Genomic DNA, 18,890 nt, shown 5'->3' with positions numbered 1-18,890 from the left:
ATCAAAATTACTCAGTGTTGGCAACTTTCCAATGCTCCTATTATCCTTCTGAAAGCTTGAACACAATCCTCCATCCAGTTGAATCGAGAACCTTTCTTTTTCAAGGTGCTTAATGGCAAGGACACACTCACAAAATTTCAGATAAACTCCACTAATCTTTAAAAAAAACACACTTGCTCTTTAATCTCAGGCGTGGACGCTCCAAAAATGGTCTGCCTTGTCAATTTCCAAGCTTATCCATTCTCTTGAAATGGCATGACCTAAGTAAGTCACTGATGTCACCCTGAACTTCTATTTCTCCTTCTTTATAACCAAACTTGCCTTTTGCAACTTTTCCAAAAATTACACATTATTTCATCATGTTCATGTACATCTTTGCAGCAAACTAAAAAGTCCTCTTAAAAAATAACATATTGTCTAACCCTTCCAGAACTTTTTTTTATGTCTCTCAAGAGCACCCGGCTGCAAAGCCAGTCCAAAAGGCATCCTAATTAACCTGAATGCACCCAATACAGTCACAAATTATGTCAAAGGTCTGGATTCTGTATGAACTAAAACCTGGTGGTAAGCACAGGATAAATCCATGACACAAAAAATATGTGCACCCTTTATTAGGGATAGAGTTTCAGAGATGTTCAGTAATGGTTGTCCCCTATAGAGACCAATTAATCCAAACACTCTGTCTCCTTAATGACTCCTTTCTCTTTCAAATTATTGAGTTCTCGTTCCAAAGGACTCAAAGTCATGTGAGAAACGTTCCTCACCTTTGACACACAAGGCACAGCAGCATTCCTTAATGTAATTTTATGCTCAAAATATGTAAGCAAACCTATATGATCACCAAACAAATCAGGAAACTTTTACAGAATTTCATTGGGTAACTCCTGTATAGTTAAGAATTTTACTTTTTATTGTGCGGTAGGGTTCAGGATTATACCCATATCCCTTTGATCTTTCCATCCTAGGCGATTGTCCCCCCTTTATGCCACGTAAAACCTTTCCCACTGTTTCACGATCTGCAAATTAAATTTTCATCACAGTATACCCTAATACATCTATTTACATGCCACCATACCAAACAGGGTGGATATTAGGTGCCAGTAATGAAATCTTCTCATTTCCCAACACTGTCTCACAATTTTTATCACCAATCATGGTATAAGGTGAACCTGACTCAGTGAGCACCAAAATATTTATTTTCCTCCTACAGTAAAAATCACATTTTGGCACCTCAATGGGATCAACATCAACCATCCCATCATTACTCACACTGAACGCAAATGTTTACTCTGACTCTACACAATTCATGCCTTGCAACTCTGTTCTTCTACACACAGAAGCATAATGACCTTTTTTCCTATATTTTTTGCAAATGGCAAATCTTACAAAACACCCGGAGTGTTAGAAAGTTGTCCTTCACTCCCACAATAGAACCATTTAATTCTTGAATTCTTAGCATAGTTAGGATTCTCTCCCTGAGATTTCTTTTATTTCAGATTTCTTATTTATTGCCTTACACTTGGTATCTGAGCTGTTTCCCATTTCTCTCTCCATATTTTTGTCTTACCACTTGACCTCACAAACTGTTTAATCTAATGTCTGAGCATCCTTTCCTTTTTCCTCATGCATCTCACACAACCACATAGTAGTACTTTTCATACCCTAAACTATAGCTATACATCCTTCATGTCTGGATTCTTCATGAGACGCTTCTCTTGTACTTTAACATTGTTAGTACACCTAACAATCTGATGTCTGACCAATGAGTCTGTGAGTTCACAAATTCACGCACATGCTGTCGTGTAGGCTCTCATTATCCTAATGAGACTACTGGATTTTTGGGTGGCAGGATCGTTCAAAGTGTGGGGGGCTAAGTCTAACCCACGGCGAAGGACTCTTGCCACCCCAAATCCGGGTTGAGCTCCGGCTAACTAGCAGTGCCTCATCTCTCCCAAAGGGAAGAGACAATTGGGCAGCCGAGCGCATGACATCTTAGTGCTTCCCAGGGAAGTCGTGGTCACTCAGATCCCAACCAGTTCTCTCATACACAGTGTGGTCTCATATATAAATGACAAAGGCAGTTTGAGTTTTAAAGATTGGTTTAATAAAACAACTGCATTTTAGATAACAAGGCTTGAGCCACAATAACCAGAACTATACAACACAGTAGGATTGAAATAGTAACGAGGAGAGTGAAACATAAGAATAACACTATCATAGTGCTACTAGATTACGTTCTCTCTTCTAAGTTCTATTTTGAGCACAGCATGTTAAGCTCTAAGCCTGCCTTTCAGGTTCCCCCGGGAGGACATCAACCCTCATACCTGAGCAAAGGCCTGTGATCGGGATCAGCATCTGCAACAGGGCAGTCAGCATCTTGTTGTGGTTCCCTGGTCGGAATCTCCCTCTCACATGTACCAGGACTAGGAAGTGTTTTTATAACTAACACGCCGGTGTTCTAAGAAACGTCCCTACGTAAGAATGTGTACTTTCTACGAACCCTAAAGACTAAACTTCTACCACGTCTATCGACAATGTACCAGACTGTATCCTTGACTGAAGCACAGAGCGAGCAAGAATGTATTGTTTGAGAACTCCAGTGCTGAAGTAAGCTAAACAGTGTGACAGAAGAAAATAAAACAAGACCGTGAAACTGGTTATTGTAAAATAACAGTGTGAGGCTAAATAAAATGCATCTAGGACAAAGTGCACAGAGGCCTAATACTTTAAGCAAACGCGCAAAATCTACATAAAAAAATGGCTACACTACAATGCGTGCTCGTGTTTTCAAAGCTGCAACATAACTGCCAATCTTTCCCTGTTTCTATTGTACCCTCGTAAAAATATTGAGGCCCATATTTATACTTTTTGATGCAAAACTGCGCCGGCGCAGTATTGCGTAAAAAAAATTACCGCCGGCTATTGCCATTTTGGTGCGCCGTGCGGGTGTCATATTTATACTTTGACGCACTGCGGCGCAAACAACAGGTGGGAGTCATTATTTTTGACGGACACCGCGGCGTCAAGTCGTAAAGGAAAACAACGTTAACGCGGCGGAAATGACTGTGGGTCGATTTACGACACCGCAAACCGGATATGCGCCATTTTTTGACGCAATAGCATAAAAAAAAAACGCGAACACTGCCAGTTCACCAGAGGAGAGCCAAAATGGATCCCAGATGCCACTACAGACCCCAGGAAGATGACAGCAGACCAGGAACCAGCCAGGAGGATCCACACAAGAACCAGGACACTTTTAAGAAGAAAAGAAAGTGTCGCTACAGTGCAGAGGAGCAGGAAATCCTGGTAAAAGAGGTGACGGAACACCAGCACCAACTGTTTGTCACCTCAAAGTTGCAAATCAGTAGGAGAGAGGCTATATGGCAACAAATTGTTGACAAGATTAACAGTGTGGCAGAAGTACGCAGAACAGTCACCGAGTGCAAGAAACGCTGGCATGACTGCAAACGCAGGACCAAGGAAAAGATGGCCAGGAACAGGAAGGCAGCACTGCAGACTGGAGGGGGGAATCCAGCACACCAGGAGGCCCTGGACCACATGGAGGAGATGGTTGCAGCCGTCATCCCTGAGGAGATCGTCACAGGGATTCAAGGACAGGACAGCGCAGACTACCACGAGACAACGCACATGCAGGATAAGTCGCATGGGGAATTATAATGCAATAATGTCAACTGCCACCGGGGTGGGGGAATACCTACTACACATTGCATGTAAGTCATCATATACATGGAGTGGCATGGGTAAAGGGGCTCGGCAGGGGGGCATGGCCTGCACAAACATAAGCTGGGGCACACCATTACACGACACCAACAACAGTCCCATGGGGGCATGCTGTCATGCCAACGATGGAGCAAAGGGAAAGCCACGACAGGAGGGAAGGCCACTATGTCAAACTGACATCCTGGCATTCATCAGCCAACATACCTCCTACATTAACTAGGGCCCTATTAGCAATCCTCTAGCCAAACCGACAACTGCAATGTAACTGCAACAACAGTTGCCACTACCACCTCTGATCTGTGTGCAGCTCAAGTAGCCAATGGCAGTAACCTCCCCATGGAACATACATACCTAAATTAGTGGGGGGGGATGACAACTGCAACAATCTCCAGAAACAAGACAAAGGCCCCAGTACACTCAGATGTCAATGTCCATAGTTGCAGCAAACATCAGCCAATGTAAACAACAATAGGAGCGACACAGCACTAAGGACACACCCATGCTGCATATGTCAGGATCCATCCTGTGCCTGGGTAACAAGGCAACATCACAAATGTCATACTGCTCAGACAACAGCATTGAGGAGGGGACACATGTAAATGGTCACTGAAATACACCTGCACAGTCAGAGGGGGAAATAGCACACTGATACGATTATCAGGGCAATCCAATGTACCACACATTACCCAACATCAGCAGGACACATTAACAATGTCAACATCCCTATCACATCATAACATTGCCATGCATAGGATATGCTGCATGTCAATTACAATTAAGTCGATGTGAAAGATCAGGGATTGGGGCAGGTCCTGATAGTTAAGTGCGCTGCCAGGGCCATCAGAACACCCACAGCCAGTGAAAGGTCTCACCATGAGAATGGATATACACAGAGGGTTGAGTCGGACAAAAAGGTGGCAATTCTCTATTTGGCATAAAGCAACACCTAGAGGCAATGAGGCTGACAAGTCTGATAACTCAATAACATACATGTAACACACAGGTGGGCCATAGGCCTGAAACAATGCCCATCTGAAGGACTGCAGATATTAATACAAAACAAGATCACAAAGTGAATTCATCAAAAGGCAGGCACGTCACGTAAAAATTGTTACAACACAGACACATTAATTGTACCCTGTTTCATTGCAGAGGAAGATGGATCTCCTGCCGATATGCCTGTCCCAGATTTCCCTGATGAAATGGATGACGAGCCGATAAACATTCCCCAGGAGACCATCCAAAAGGTCCTTGAAACCCTCCAGACCCCAACTTCAGTCACAAGGAGGAGCACTGAACAAGCAGCCATCGCAGAGGATACACCCACCACCCCAATTGTAAGACCTGCCAGCTTCAATACAGCTGAGGACTCAGACGACAATGGCACCAGCTTTGGGAGAACTGTAGTTGGAGTGCAGCGGGAGCTGGCCAAAGAGGTGCGGGTGGGGATGCAAAATATGGCAGCCAGCCTTGAGGGGGTGCGTTTGAGCATGATGTCATCTGCAGATCAGGCAGCAGCTATGCAAGCCCTAACATCCATACTGCAAGGACTACAAGAAACTGTCAAGGAATTCACCACTGCAGTAAGGGAGTTGCCACAACACCTCACACCCCAAATCTTCCACTGAATGCACAAATGCAATCATGACTCCCTCAGGGCCGACCTGGTTGCCTACCATTGTGATGTGGCTGCTATTCTCAAGAACCAGCAGATCCTCCTTGCTGCAGTACTGCCCTTAAGACCTTCACAGGGAGCAGCGACCGGGATGTCTGACTCCACGTCTTCTAACACTGAGGTGTGTGTTGCCCCTTCACAACCAACAACAACAAGGACAAAGCAGGCTACACACACATCAGAAGAAGAAGACATGGAACAGATCACATTCAAAAGGAATAGTACCCGGATGCACTAGTCCCTGCTACATGGCCGACATTTACCAAGGTCCTGCGCTTTGTAACTTGCCAGTCTTGCAACATTTGTACTCAAGCACTGTTCTGCAAAACACTGTATATCTTGTCACCCAGCCCAGTGATTGTCTCTCTCCTACTGATTGCCAAATCCTGTCCCTCTGCACTGTCTGAAACAGCAACCCCAGCATGACAAAAGCATTTTGGTAAACCCTTGTGTTGGATCCCAATTTAAAATGTCACTATAATGGACTCACAGAAATAGACAATGTACATATAGCACTACATGACTTTTCAATAAATAACACTTACACCTCAAATCTGTCTCTGGGTAATGTGACATATCAACTGTGCAGTAGATAATTGGAATGTCCCTACTGTCAAATAACGTAGCTTCTCAATACAACTGTCCAGATATTATGTAGTTAGAGAAATCTGCACAGTGACCATGATTGCATCATACTCTGCCCATCCTGAGGGAATAATCTGATGAAGTGAGAAACCATAGACCACCATGCTGTGTTGGACCTTTCTTTCAACATGTATGTGTGAAATAGTTCTGGTCCTTTGCTATAGGCCTTCAAAGGAGATATGTACATGATATATGTCATTAAGAGTGTGTGTTTATGTGACCATTGTATGTTAGGCATCACATAAGCTCTGGGATGTTCCGTGTCCTACTCAGTATCTCTGCAATGCTCCATGAGGCAACACTCTTATTCTGATAAGTAGAGATGAAGCTGTGTAAAAAAGGAATAGCCAGACCATGATATGGTGATTATAATAGGTGTTTATTTAAAATAGTTAACTAAAGTGGTGAAGGTGATCATATTCAGAAGAAATTATTTACAATCTATTACTGCCTGTGTATACCAGCAGCTGTGTTCTGTAGTTCTCTCTCCTGTTGCAGGCCATCATCCTCCTCTTACTCCTCTTCAGGCATGTGTGGCTCTGGTTCCAGGAGGGGAATGTTTCTTCTGACACAAATGTTGTGCAATATTGCGCATGTGAGGATGATCCTACAGACCATCTCGGGGGAATATAGGAGGCTACCACCAGTGATGTCTAGGCAGCGGAACCTTGACTTGAGGATGCCGAAGGTCCGCTCAACAATGCTGCGTGTCCTCCTATGGGCTTCGTTGTATGCACGCTCTGCAGCTGTACTCAGGTTGCCAAATGGTGTCATAATCCATGGCTGGATGCCATACCCCTGATCAGCTGCAATAGAAAATGAATGGGATCATGTTGATGTAGCTGGCACTATTGAAAAGACCTTTAATGGCAGTAGTTGTCTTGTCTGTGTCTCTTTTGTGTACTAATGAGACATCCTATGCTTGTAGGCTACACCATCTGCATTGTGTTGTTTCCTTGGCTGAACAAGTGTTTGTCTGCTTACCGTTTGTCAGCAATATGTTTGGGGATTTTCAGTACAGTGTGCCCTCCCTAGCATTGTGACTTGTGATAAAGGTGTCCGTGTGTCTTCACTGGGGGTGAGATGATAGTTCCATGCAGAGTTAAAATTGAAAGTGTTGTTAGCACGTTCATATGAAAGTACCATGGACATCCCATACCTTTAGACTTGTATTAATGTAAAGGTCATTGGGACACTTACAATTTGCAAGGTTACATTTAGGCAACCACACTCATTGATGGCTTCACATTAGGCTGTACAGTAATTTCCAATGTGTGACAGGTTCAATGGTGACTTCAGAAACATGGCTAGTGATGTCACGACCTCAGTGTGTTCCTGTTGACATGTTGCTGTTGTGTTGTATGTGTTGTGTGTCCTAGTGGGTTGCTGTGCAGTGTAGATATAAGTAGGTTTTTGTACTTACCAACAAGTAGTCCATTGCCATACCGTCCATCCTGGAAGTGTTGATTGATGGTGCAGTGACGGAAGATGAATGAGTCATGGACACTCCCAGGATATTTAGCCACGATGTTGGTGATCAATCCCTGGTGATCGACAATGGCCTGCACATTGATGGAATGTGTGTGCTTCCTGTTGCGGTAGAGCTGTTCAGTTGCAGCAGGTGGCACAAGGCGTACATGTGTGCAGTCGATTGCACAAAGGACGTGTGGGAAGCCACTGATTGCGTAGAACCCCTGTTTAGTTTCCTGCTGCTTCTGCAGTGTGTTAGGGAAGCAGATGTGGCGGGGTGTCAGTCGAATGATGGCATCCAGTACTTTGGGCAAAAAGGCGGAGAATGATGGTTGTGATATTCCGCCTACCAGGACACCAGTTGTTTGAAAATAGCCACTTGCCAGCATATGAAGTACAGCAAGCAGCTTTGTTTCTGTTGGGATGGTGTGGGGTGTCACCAAAGTGGGGGCCAACTGCAGATCAATGTTACGCAGCAGTTACTGATTGGCCTGCCAGTTCAACCAGTACCTCTGTATGATGTCGTGATCCCTGAGGCCCTGAAGGGCTGTTCTTGGGCGGAATATCCTCTCCTGCCTTCTGCGCTGCCTTTGGGGTCCCTGCTGGTGTTGTTGTAGCTGCTGTTGTTGTTGCTGGGCTCTTTGTCTGCGTGCATGCTGGATTAGAATGACCTCCATGGCTCCCTGTTGCTGCTCTGCTGCTCTGCTGTTTGTTCTGTGTGTTCTGATTAAATACAGGTGTGTTTGCCCCATTTTAACGCCTGCCCTGACCCAGGCGTTAATTTTTGACGCAAATCGGGCTGTGCGTCATTTTCTGGCTCCGCCTCCCGGCCGTGCGTCATTTTTGCCCGAAAGCATAAATACGACGCACGGCCCTTTAAGCCATTTTTTGGACGGGAACGCATACCTTGCATATAATTAACGCAAGACGGGTTGCCGCATCCAAAAAATGACACACACGGCGGGAATTTGTCGTCCGCGGGCTCGGGCGTCAAAGTTTAAATACGGGGCAACGTTTGCGCTGATTGTGTGTCAAAATTTTTGACGCACAATCGGCGCAGACGGAGTATAAATATGCCCCTGAGTCTTTCTAGCACCATATTGATTTGTAAACCAAAATGATTTTCCAACATGATTACCAATTCATCTTACAGATTATTTGGTTTGCACTCAACCTGTCCAAATGGAATCTTGTCAGGACTCTCCTATACATTTCTGCCTTCGATCCTAAGATTAAGCAACAATATACCTTTTTTGCGTACAGCAAAAATCCCCCCTCCCACAATTGCGAGAAAATAGTAATCAAATATTTGCTTCAATTGCTTCCAGGGTAAAATGGGTTCACCTTTGCCAGAAAGAAATTGTGGAGGTTGGGACATGTTAAAAACAGACACAGTTCTTTACTGTATAAGAAGCATCTTCACTTCGTAAGGTAACTTTCACTGTCAATGAAATACTTCACTGAACACTTCAAAATATGGAAAGCATGCTCAATCAAATAAAAACATTGTTAGCAAGATATTTATCCTTAAAACAAAATGATTGATGCCCAAATGATACTTCACAGCCTCTACGCTGAGCATCTTACATAAATGACTTCATAAATTTGCTGTGTGCACATCACTAAATCAGGAATAAAAGACAGTGCTTTATTTCTTCTCGAATGTGTGTGCATCAGAAAACAACTATTACACGCTATGCTAAAGCTGGCCGCGCGTCTTTCTACAGAAATGATGTGCACATCGATGAGTAATCATTACTTGTAGAAACTACCTTGTGTGCATCTAACATGAAGTCATCCAGCTTGAATGTTATTGCGTGTGCCATCATCGAAATAGAAATAATAGGCAACACTTTATTTCATCAAAATGTTGTGCGCGCCACCAAACAATTGTATTCCTCAAAGAATGCCGCACACCATCCAGTGTTTAATGCTAGAAGGCCAAGACGCCTTCCATACCACGAAAATTCTGATGAGCTGGTGTGCGCATCACCGAAATAAAAATAATAGGCAAGCAATGTCTTAAGTAAACAGTAACAGACAATCAACCCTTCTAAATTGCATCTCGATCAGGGCATAATTGTCTCAGATTCAAATGCTGAAACCCCTCAGCTGCACAGAACTCTATGTGGCCATTCATGACTTAAAAAACATCCTACTCTTAACAACTATGCCACACAATATATGTTTTTCACATGTGAGGAAATATCCTTGCAAATTAGACCGACACAAGAGCTTCATAGATCTTCTCGTATTGGCCGTTTGCCTTTTACATGTTCAGTTGGTCCCGATCTCTGTTTATTACATTTGAGAGCTTTTGAGGCCAAACACCTTTTCATCTGCTGCAGATTCAGTATCTTTTTTGAATGCATTAATCTTAAAATGGGTGATAGTTCTTATATAAGCGAGTCACCAACAAACCTCTGTGTTGCCAATTCTCAGGATTTCGTTTTTTTTCTTTGTCCTCTAAGTGGTGTAATGCTGCCCCCACTGCAGAATGTGATGAGGGACCTCTGAGTCTACCATATCTCACAGATGTTCATTAATCATTGGCTGAAAACCCTTCTTGGAAGGGGTTAGTGGCCCCTGGAGAAAGGGGCACCTCTGCACCAGAGAGGATGCAGGGGCCTGCTTTACAACCCAGTGACCACTTCAGGATGGATTGAGGGCATGATTTATTTCACATGTGCTGAAACATTTTTTACCATTTGCGACCAGCTTTCTTGTTTTAAGACTATAATGTTTTGAAAGCCTATTAGAAGGTAGAATAATTGTTTACCTAAAATAGTTCTCAAAACATGCAAATATTTGTTAAATGAATAATCCTGTCGGTTTTTATGCACCTAAATGAAATGTTATTATGAAATGTTTGAGCTTAGTCATGCAATGGCTGCATATTAGGGCTTTATGTTATTTGCAATTTTTTTGATAGATATCCTATTATTTTAATGAAGACACCATTCAATATATATTCTTATTTTTCTACTATAATTGTTTTTTGTACTTGACCTGCTATGTATACTTTCAGATATGGGACGTTATTTATGTAGTAGTTGTGTCACTGTTGCATCACCAGAGGGGGTGCATGCACAATTCAACTGCGAAATGTGATTTATCAAGCCACAGAAGGCCACCTTGCATGGCCCTGAATGACTTGATAAATCCAGAATAAAGCAACACAATGTAAATCTCTGTGTTGCGTTACTTTGCCTTATGGAGGCTTTCCATGGGTGGTGGGTGGATGTTCCCATGGAACACCCATAGATGTTGATGTATTACAAGTTCTGCCATATGTGAGAGACCTGGGAATGTGCCAAAACTGTTTCATCTTCCACAGAGAGGAATAACGAGGAGGAATATATTTATTTCTCTTTGTTTGTTCCTCTTTCTATGTGTGCTGCATTGTGCAGCACACAAACTTTGACAAAAATGCCTCATGGGATTGTTTTTGTGCAGGAAGGTGCCACATCCTGCACAAAAACAACCCTGCTTACAATGCGGGCACACTTGAAACATAGTGCCAGACCGGCCTGCATTGGAGCTAGGCAGCACATTGTGTGCTAGCTCTGGGAAAAGATTGGAATGTGCTGTATCATTTTAAATTCAGCATATTCCTGTGTATTGCTGTCCTTTTCCCTGTCACACAGCAAGGTGACTTGCTGCATTCCGCTGCATGGGAATTTCATAAAAATGCCCCATGGTGTTTAGTTTCGTAAATCATGTTTGACAACTAGGTAATTAAGCTAATGATTTTCATGGTCTCTGGAGAACCTTTTCTCCGTAGTACATGTTGATTGTCTGTGATCATTAGTACTTCACTGATGCCGCTGAAGGAAAATTCTCATGCTTTGTCACACTGAAGAAGACTGACTGTGCATAGAAATCTAGACTCACACGTATTCAAAGCACTTCCAACCAGCATTTTATATGAAACAAAACATTTTACGCTGAAATTTGATTCCATTACTGAGTCAAAGGGCCATATTTTTTAAAGAGTTGCTGCACCCTTGAGCCACACAAAAGGACGCAAGAGCAACCCAACTCAAGTTAGATTTATCAATCCACATATGACCATCTTACGAGGCCTGTTGTGGCCTGATAAATCTAGAGTAACCCATGCAGGGCAAATCATAATGTTGCATTACTCTGCAATGGGAAGGCGATCCATAGATGGAGCAAGGGTGTTCCCATTCATCCACTCATGAATTTCCGGTGCATTCTTAGATTAACCACTACTGGTATATGTGGGAATGTGTCACAGTGCTATGCTTCCTCAAGTGAGGCATTCCAAACCCCTCAAGGGATTGATTTTGTGCAGGAAGGTGGCCCTTCCTGCACAAATAATCCTACTTACAACACAGGCACCCTTGCACCATTGCTTTGGCGCTAGCCAGCACATTGTGCACCAATACGTGGAATAGTCAGGAGTTTTTAATCTATATGCTTTTAAACTCTTACGCGCCCTAGAGTACCAGACCCCTGTCATTTATGCAAAGTAGGTGTAATGGAGGAAGAACAACCCAAGCAGCCATACGTTTTGACACAGATCAAGCCACGTCTATCTAAATACAGTGATCCGAATTTGGTGAAATCATAAAACCAAAACAAATGAGGCATTCACAATGGTTAAGTGGCCCAAATTAACTAGTGGAGAACATATTGATTTAAGTACTATGTGAAGTAATCATAAATGAAGTAGCAAAATGTATCAAGGAGCTCTCATGCTTTTCGTTTTCAACATGCACCTTAACTGTTTTTCTTGCACAAGTCTGAAAAACATCTGCACAGGACAACTTTCACTTAATAATCAGACTGAATTAACCAACCTCATTGACGCATGCAGTTTGGTATTGTGTCTCAAATCACAGTAGATCAGTATGTAGAGTGGTTTCATGTTTACTGTGAAAGCCACACTGATGCACCATGACCAGTTCTTCCTGGCGAGTCCCAGTGGCAATAGTACATAAATACTATGGTGCTACAAACATGTGCCCTCATATACGAGGTTCGGCACGGGACATCACCGCACAGATTCCTCTGCACTGTCCTGCATCAAAAGAAAAGGGCAGGAGTGTGGCATATATATGAGATACGTTGCAATTCTGTCATTTCCCCATGCGCTGGTGCACAATGGGCTGTCATGCGGCAGACCTGGCACTCATGCACCATGGCGCAAGGATGTCTGCATTGTTAGGATGATTGTTTTTGTCCAGAAAGGGACACCTTCCTGCACCAATGGAGCCATTTTCCCTCTTCTATGTGTGCTGCACACACAGAAGGAGGGAAAAACAAGGTGAAATAAAGCTATTTCTCTTTATTGTGCCTCCCTGATGCCTCCCTTCAGGAGGCGTAGGCTTTTGACACAATCCCAGGTTTAAAGACTCTCATTACTCTGGGAATGTGTTAAATGCTATGGGTGTTATGTGGACACCTGCTGTAACCCCCATGGAATGTCTCCCTGTCGCAGTATGAGGCAATGCAGAAACTTGTGCAGCATTGTCTCATTCCATATCTACAAAGCATTGAAAATCAACGAGGGTGGATTTAGGTGGCCTTATAAATATGACACTATAGTGTATGACAAAGAAGCATCAAGAAAGTGACGCTCAGGTGGCGCACAGGAGCTTGTAAAAACGCCTCTTGGAGTATAATACTTAACATATTCAGTGTTTAACAAATAAATTGCTGCTGTTAACAATACAATAATATATTGTGAAAATCCCAGACTTAGGCGGTCATTCTGACCTTGGCGGGCGGCGGAGGCCGCCCGCCAAAGTCCCGCCGTCAGGTTACCGTTCCGCGGTCGAAAGACCGCGGCGGTAATTCTGACTTTCCCGCTGGGCTGGCGGGCGGTCGCCTTCAGACCGCCCGCCAGCCCAGCGGGAAAGAGGCTTCCACGATGAAGCCGGCTCGGAATCGAGCCGGCGGAGTGGAAGCTGTGCGACGGGTGCAGTTGCACCCGTCGCGTATTTCACTGTCTGCGCAGCAGACAGTGAAATACATGTAGGGGCCCTCTTACGGGGGCCCCTGCAATGCCCATGCCAGTGGCATGGGCACTGCAGGGGCCCCCAGGGGCCCCGCGACCCCCCCCTACCGCCATCCGGATCCCGGCGGTCGGACCGCCGGGATCTGGATGGCGGTAGGGGGGGTCGGAATCCCCGCGGCGGTGCAGCAAGCTGCGCCGCCGTGGAGGATTCAATGGGGCGGCGGTACACTGGCGGGAGCCCGCCAGTGGTGCCGGTCCGACCGCGGCTTTACCGCCGCGGTCGGAATCCCCATTGGAGCACCGCCGGCCTGTCGGCGGTGCTCCCGCGGTCCTCCGCCCTGGCGGTCTTTGACCGCCAGGGTCAGAATGACCCCCTTAGTTACTTGAAAATATCATTTGTAATGCCTGAGGAGGTATCAAAAAATATCTATTGGGAAACGATTGAAACTTGAAGTAAGTATAAGTTGATGGTGCAGTTCACTTGGACCAAGGCAATATCTGAAATAAATTAGCAAAAGAAGCACTGATATACAAGTTACTTCAATTCTGATTAATGTTAGGGCTGCTTGGACATGGTCCCACTTTACAAATGACCAGCGAATAAGCACTGTTGAGGTTTGGTTATTGGCTTGTCAGGGTCAATAATTTTACATCTGTAATTATAATTTTCCTGGAGGGCACAAATCTTTACTTGAAAAGTATTCACAGTGTCACTGACTTGGCATAAGCAAGGATACACATTATTTGTTGTCCTGCAGTTACTTCATACTTTATGGTTAAATGGCAGAGCACAAATGTTTTGTAAAATGTAGTTAGCGAGGTCCAAACTTTTTCGGTGGAACCTTGTGGTGGTTTCTAGTAATATTGTTTTTTATACCTGACCTTTAGGGAACATTTTATTGGCGTTCCACCGGTCTCCATGTTTTCAGGAAAGTCCACCCATGTATCTTCTCACATTGTGGAAATGTGCCTCTCAAATCCCAGTCAGCTTCATCGAAAAATGTTATATTGAAGCAGGTTCCTTATTTTCCTCTGCAGCAGCTCCAAGTCCATCCATCTGATGTGCCCACTCCCAAAGCACATGTAACGTGTCTAATATTTAATAATATGGCTGGTTGAAGAAATGTTCATTTGCTGTAGGCAAACATGCTCAGGGGAATGGCACATGGACACGTTAGTCCTGGTGAACAACCAAGAGGCTATTTTCATTACCTATTGGAGCAGTGTTATAGAAACAAAATTAAGTTTAAACAAGATTCTATTCTCCTCACAGTAGACTTTCATTTAGATGGGAGTTTGTCCAGCATGCAGAGGAAAATCCTATTTATTTTCTCATATTCAAGTCAGACCTCACCCTGAAAGAGCACTTGAAGGTGTCTAAAAAAAGGCACATGTGATCTGTGAGTGGCAGAAAATAATAAGAACATTAAACTCAATGCTTATGCTTTACAACAGTGTTCCTTAGTACCTTTCATAAAGGTGTTTTACTGCAAACACTAGAGAGAGCTTGAAACTTCTGTAAAACAATAAAAGGAAATCAACAAATTCCCTAAATTCCAGCATGTGGTAGTTACCAGTACCAAGGGATCCGTAATGAACAGGTTATTCCATCCTCTTGGTAAAGGGACTAACCACCGAATTTATAAATGACCACCAAGCTTGCAGTCATTTATGAAGAACTGGTCAGAATTGCCATCACAGTGGCTCCTGTCAACTCTCTTTGCTCTTTGGTGTAGGGCTATGGCTACACGAGGGAGGCCTGCACCAAATGTTTTTCTTTTTTATTTTCAACTAGCCATGGGAGTTAACTCACATGGAAAGGGGGGTGATTTTTTTCTGTCCCTTGCAGCCAGAGTGTGTCTGGCAGTGACAGACAGTAAACAAAAAAATGGCTAAATGGCTGCCAGTCCTAATTTGTTAGGTGAACATACAGGCATTACTCTGATGGTTTGATGGAATAAGGGCCGTCTGAAAAGTCTGGTTATGTCGGTGATGGAGTGGTCACTGCTGTAGCCAAACTTATGGTCTGCCCAAATCAAAATCGGACAGGCAGACCTTTATCTTGGTGGTATGTATATTTTGTCATCATTGCAATGGAGTATATGTAGCATAAAGATTTAAATCAGTGTAAAGTTTGGGGCTGAACAAATGCATGGTCTATCCTTGCAGAGCAGAAAAGCACAGTATTCCATCCACAATTAATTAAGAAAGCATACATTATTAATACTCTCATGTTCATCAGTTCGTGAATAGAAGCTTCACTAGCCATATTAACATCTTTTCCCAGGAGTACTTTCCTCTCTGTGAAACAATGTAGAACTCATACACTTTTCTCTAAGATGGTTCAATCCAGTCTAGTTAAAGTCTATTTTTTATGCCCCTAATTAATCATGATGTTCAGGCATGAGGCAATTCTCCAGACTAACTACTAAACAGTTGTAACCTATATATTTTTTTTATGCAGCCTGAGCTTTGATATGTTTTTACTTCTAAAACAGAAAAAGTTTATTTGAGGTTCATTCCCCTTACTCTACTTTTGACTAGTTTTTAATTTACCATATTGTAGAATTGTGATCATTAAAATCATTCCTTTCCCAAACCTCTGCTAGATGAAGTAGTGATTGAAGGGTCCATTTTCTTCTGTTATGTGGTCTATACAAATGCAAGGAAAAATATGTACTGCCTTCAAGACTTTACTTTATCTGTGTAGATGCACTATCCATTCCTGATTCCATTTGTGTGTGTTGGAAAGTGGGTTATTGATAGTGGTAAGTATGCACCTACTGCTGGCAATAAGGCCACTAACTGAGTATAGGTTCAGTAAAGCTCTCAGGAAATTAGCCCCTTGCTCAACCCATGGTAGCTGTAACCGAGCAGGCAGGCCTAACTTAAGAGACAAGAGTGTAAAGCACTCAAAAACACCAATACAGTAAATAAAAGAGACACAACACACATTAAAAAATCCAACACAAATTAATAAAAATAGGTTATATTCTAATGAGTAAATAGACACCAAAATGACATAAATCCAATGTAGGGAACTGGTGATTTGCAGTTTTAAAGAATAAACATTTTCCAGTGCTTAGAAACAAAAAGCGCTAACTTTAACAACCTTTTCCAAACTTCTCCTAACTTCAGAAGGTGTTTCCTGAAGTCCTCCTTGCAGGTTCAAAGGGTCTAAAACACAAACCCAAGGGTCTGGAACCTCCTGGATGGTCCTTGGAAAGTTGGACCACAATTCCCACAATGCACCTGGCCAAATCCTTAAAAGTCCACTGGATGCACTCCAGGCTGGGGACTATTCCTGGAGATGATACAGATGAAGCTCTGTTAACCTGTATCTCCGGACTCCACTTCTGAGTCCTTCTTGAAAACCAGGCCCGTCCCCACGGCTGTAATACCAGATTGCACAGCAGGCACAGTTTCCTCAGAAGTGCAGGCTGAGGGTGCAGATCCAAATTCCAGCATGGCAGTCCTCCTTCCTCTTGTAGTTTCAGACAGCAGATCTGAGAGGCTATGCATATCTCACATATTTATTTCCAGCTCCTGGGTATCAGCAGGGGGGGCGTACCTATGACCAGAAGAATTCAGGGTGACACTCAGTTGCCTGACCACTCACTCCAAAGTGTTTCATATTCCTTTCCCAGAAATCACCGTTCTTCCAAAATTTATGATGGCTGAAATTTCAGCTGAACAGACAGAGCTGACTATACCAACTCCCAATGTGGCTCATTTCCATAGCTCTCCGCCTCCTAAAATCTGCACATTTCTTCCTTAAGCCTGGTACCTGGCTGAGGGGTCCAGAATGTGGGGGTTAGGTGATATGCCATTCCCTGCTGCCCTGCTATCCTTTAAGGCTGTATGTTTTATTACCCCTCCTCCTGCGCTGGCATTCCTGTGTAGCCCCAAAGCTGCCCTTCACCAGATAGCCTCTCCCCTGGACATTCACTTAATGAAGCAGCTCTGCTAATCCTTTTAGCACTGACCAATCAGGGGGGACCTTCAGATGGCTAAATTTTGGTTTACATAAAGAAAAACTTATAATTTCTTTTCTGTACAAGTTATGATAAATATACAAATGCTAAATTGCTGGATTTATCAAAACAAATCTTTTAAGTCCTTCAATGACTTGTCTAGTCTTTTCCCTCTATATTTACAATAAAATATAATATTTCAATGTTAGCCTAAGGAGCCCAGTATCTACAATGGGGAAAAAATGAAATAAACAGTTTCCCCCTCACCAGGGTATATAAAACATTTTTTTATAGGGACCCTGCTTATAGTTATGTGACCCGCACCCCTGGACAACTAGGGGTGACCCTAGGAATAACTAATATGTGCACCTTTAAAGTGCCCATAGCACCACAGACTAATAGGGACACCATTTCGAATCAGGTTGCATTTAAAATGACAGAAACCCCCCACCAGTGCCTACATGCAAAGGGCAGAAATTCTGCTGGGCCTCTACTTCCATGCCCTATTATGTTCTAGGGTCTTATAGGTAGATGGTACCCCCTTGCCCTACTATCTACTAGAGACTTATAGTGGCTGTTATGCAAATGTGAATAATTTACCTTTACTTTTAAAGACAGGCTGCAAGGGAGGTCTGTATTTAAAAGGACAGAGAGCACACAGAAGTGCACACATGCAAGTGCAGAATTTCTGTTGGCCATCTAATATCCATGGACTATTATATACTAGGTAGGCACAGGCAGGTTGTACCCCCTTGCACTAATATATACTAGGGGCACTGGCCTGTGTCTGGCTAACAGAGACCAGGGCACAGTCAGAGTCAGTTACTATCAGAACCAGTCAGCAACAAACATTGGGGTGAACAGGGCAAAGAGATGACTTTCCAACAGTGTTCCCTCTGCCTTTTATAGTCTTTCCCTTTGACAGTCCCAGCACTGTCTTTACTCTACTCACAGTAGTGATTTCTACCACTTGCCTAATTGCTTACTCACACCACGCTCTCTGTCTGTGCCTATCATTTTCCAATGAACATCAAACTATATAATCACCACAAATAACACAATTGTCCTTGTTCTTTCAACCATATTTTTTCTGAGATTTTGTTTACATTTGGTCTTGGTTGGTGCTCTGTGGTAAAACCAGTACCTTGTCCCATTCTATCTTGTTTCCTAGTTCCTGTGTTGCTTCAAAAGCTGTTTCTGAAGTCTGTTTTGCTGCTACAGCTTCTTCCATTCTTCAGCCCGTTTTGTCACTATAGCCCCTTCTTCTTTTGAATCATTTTGTGTTGTTGTAACTCTTTTTGTTCCTAGCCCTGGTTCAGTTGCTATAACTCCTTCTGCTCCTGAGTCTTGTTATGGTGCAATAGCTACTTCTGTTTCTGAATTCCTATATAGATGTCTA

The sequence above is a fragment of the Pleurodeles waltl genome, chromosome 8, assembly GCF_031143425.1.
Source record: "Pleurodeles waltl isolate 20211129_DDA chromosome 8, aPleWal1.hap1.20221129, whole genome shotgun sequence".
NCBI classification, from domain to species: Eukaryota; Metazoa; Chordata; class Amphibia; order Caudata; family Salamandridae; genus Pleurodeles; species Pleurodeles waltl.
Note: the sequence above shows the minus strand (reverse complement) of the source record.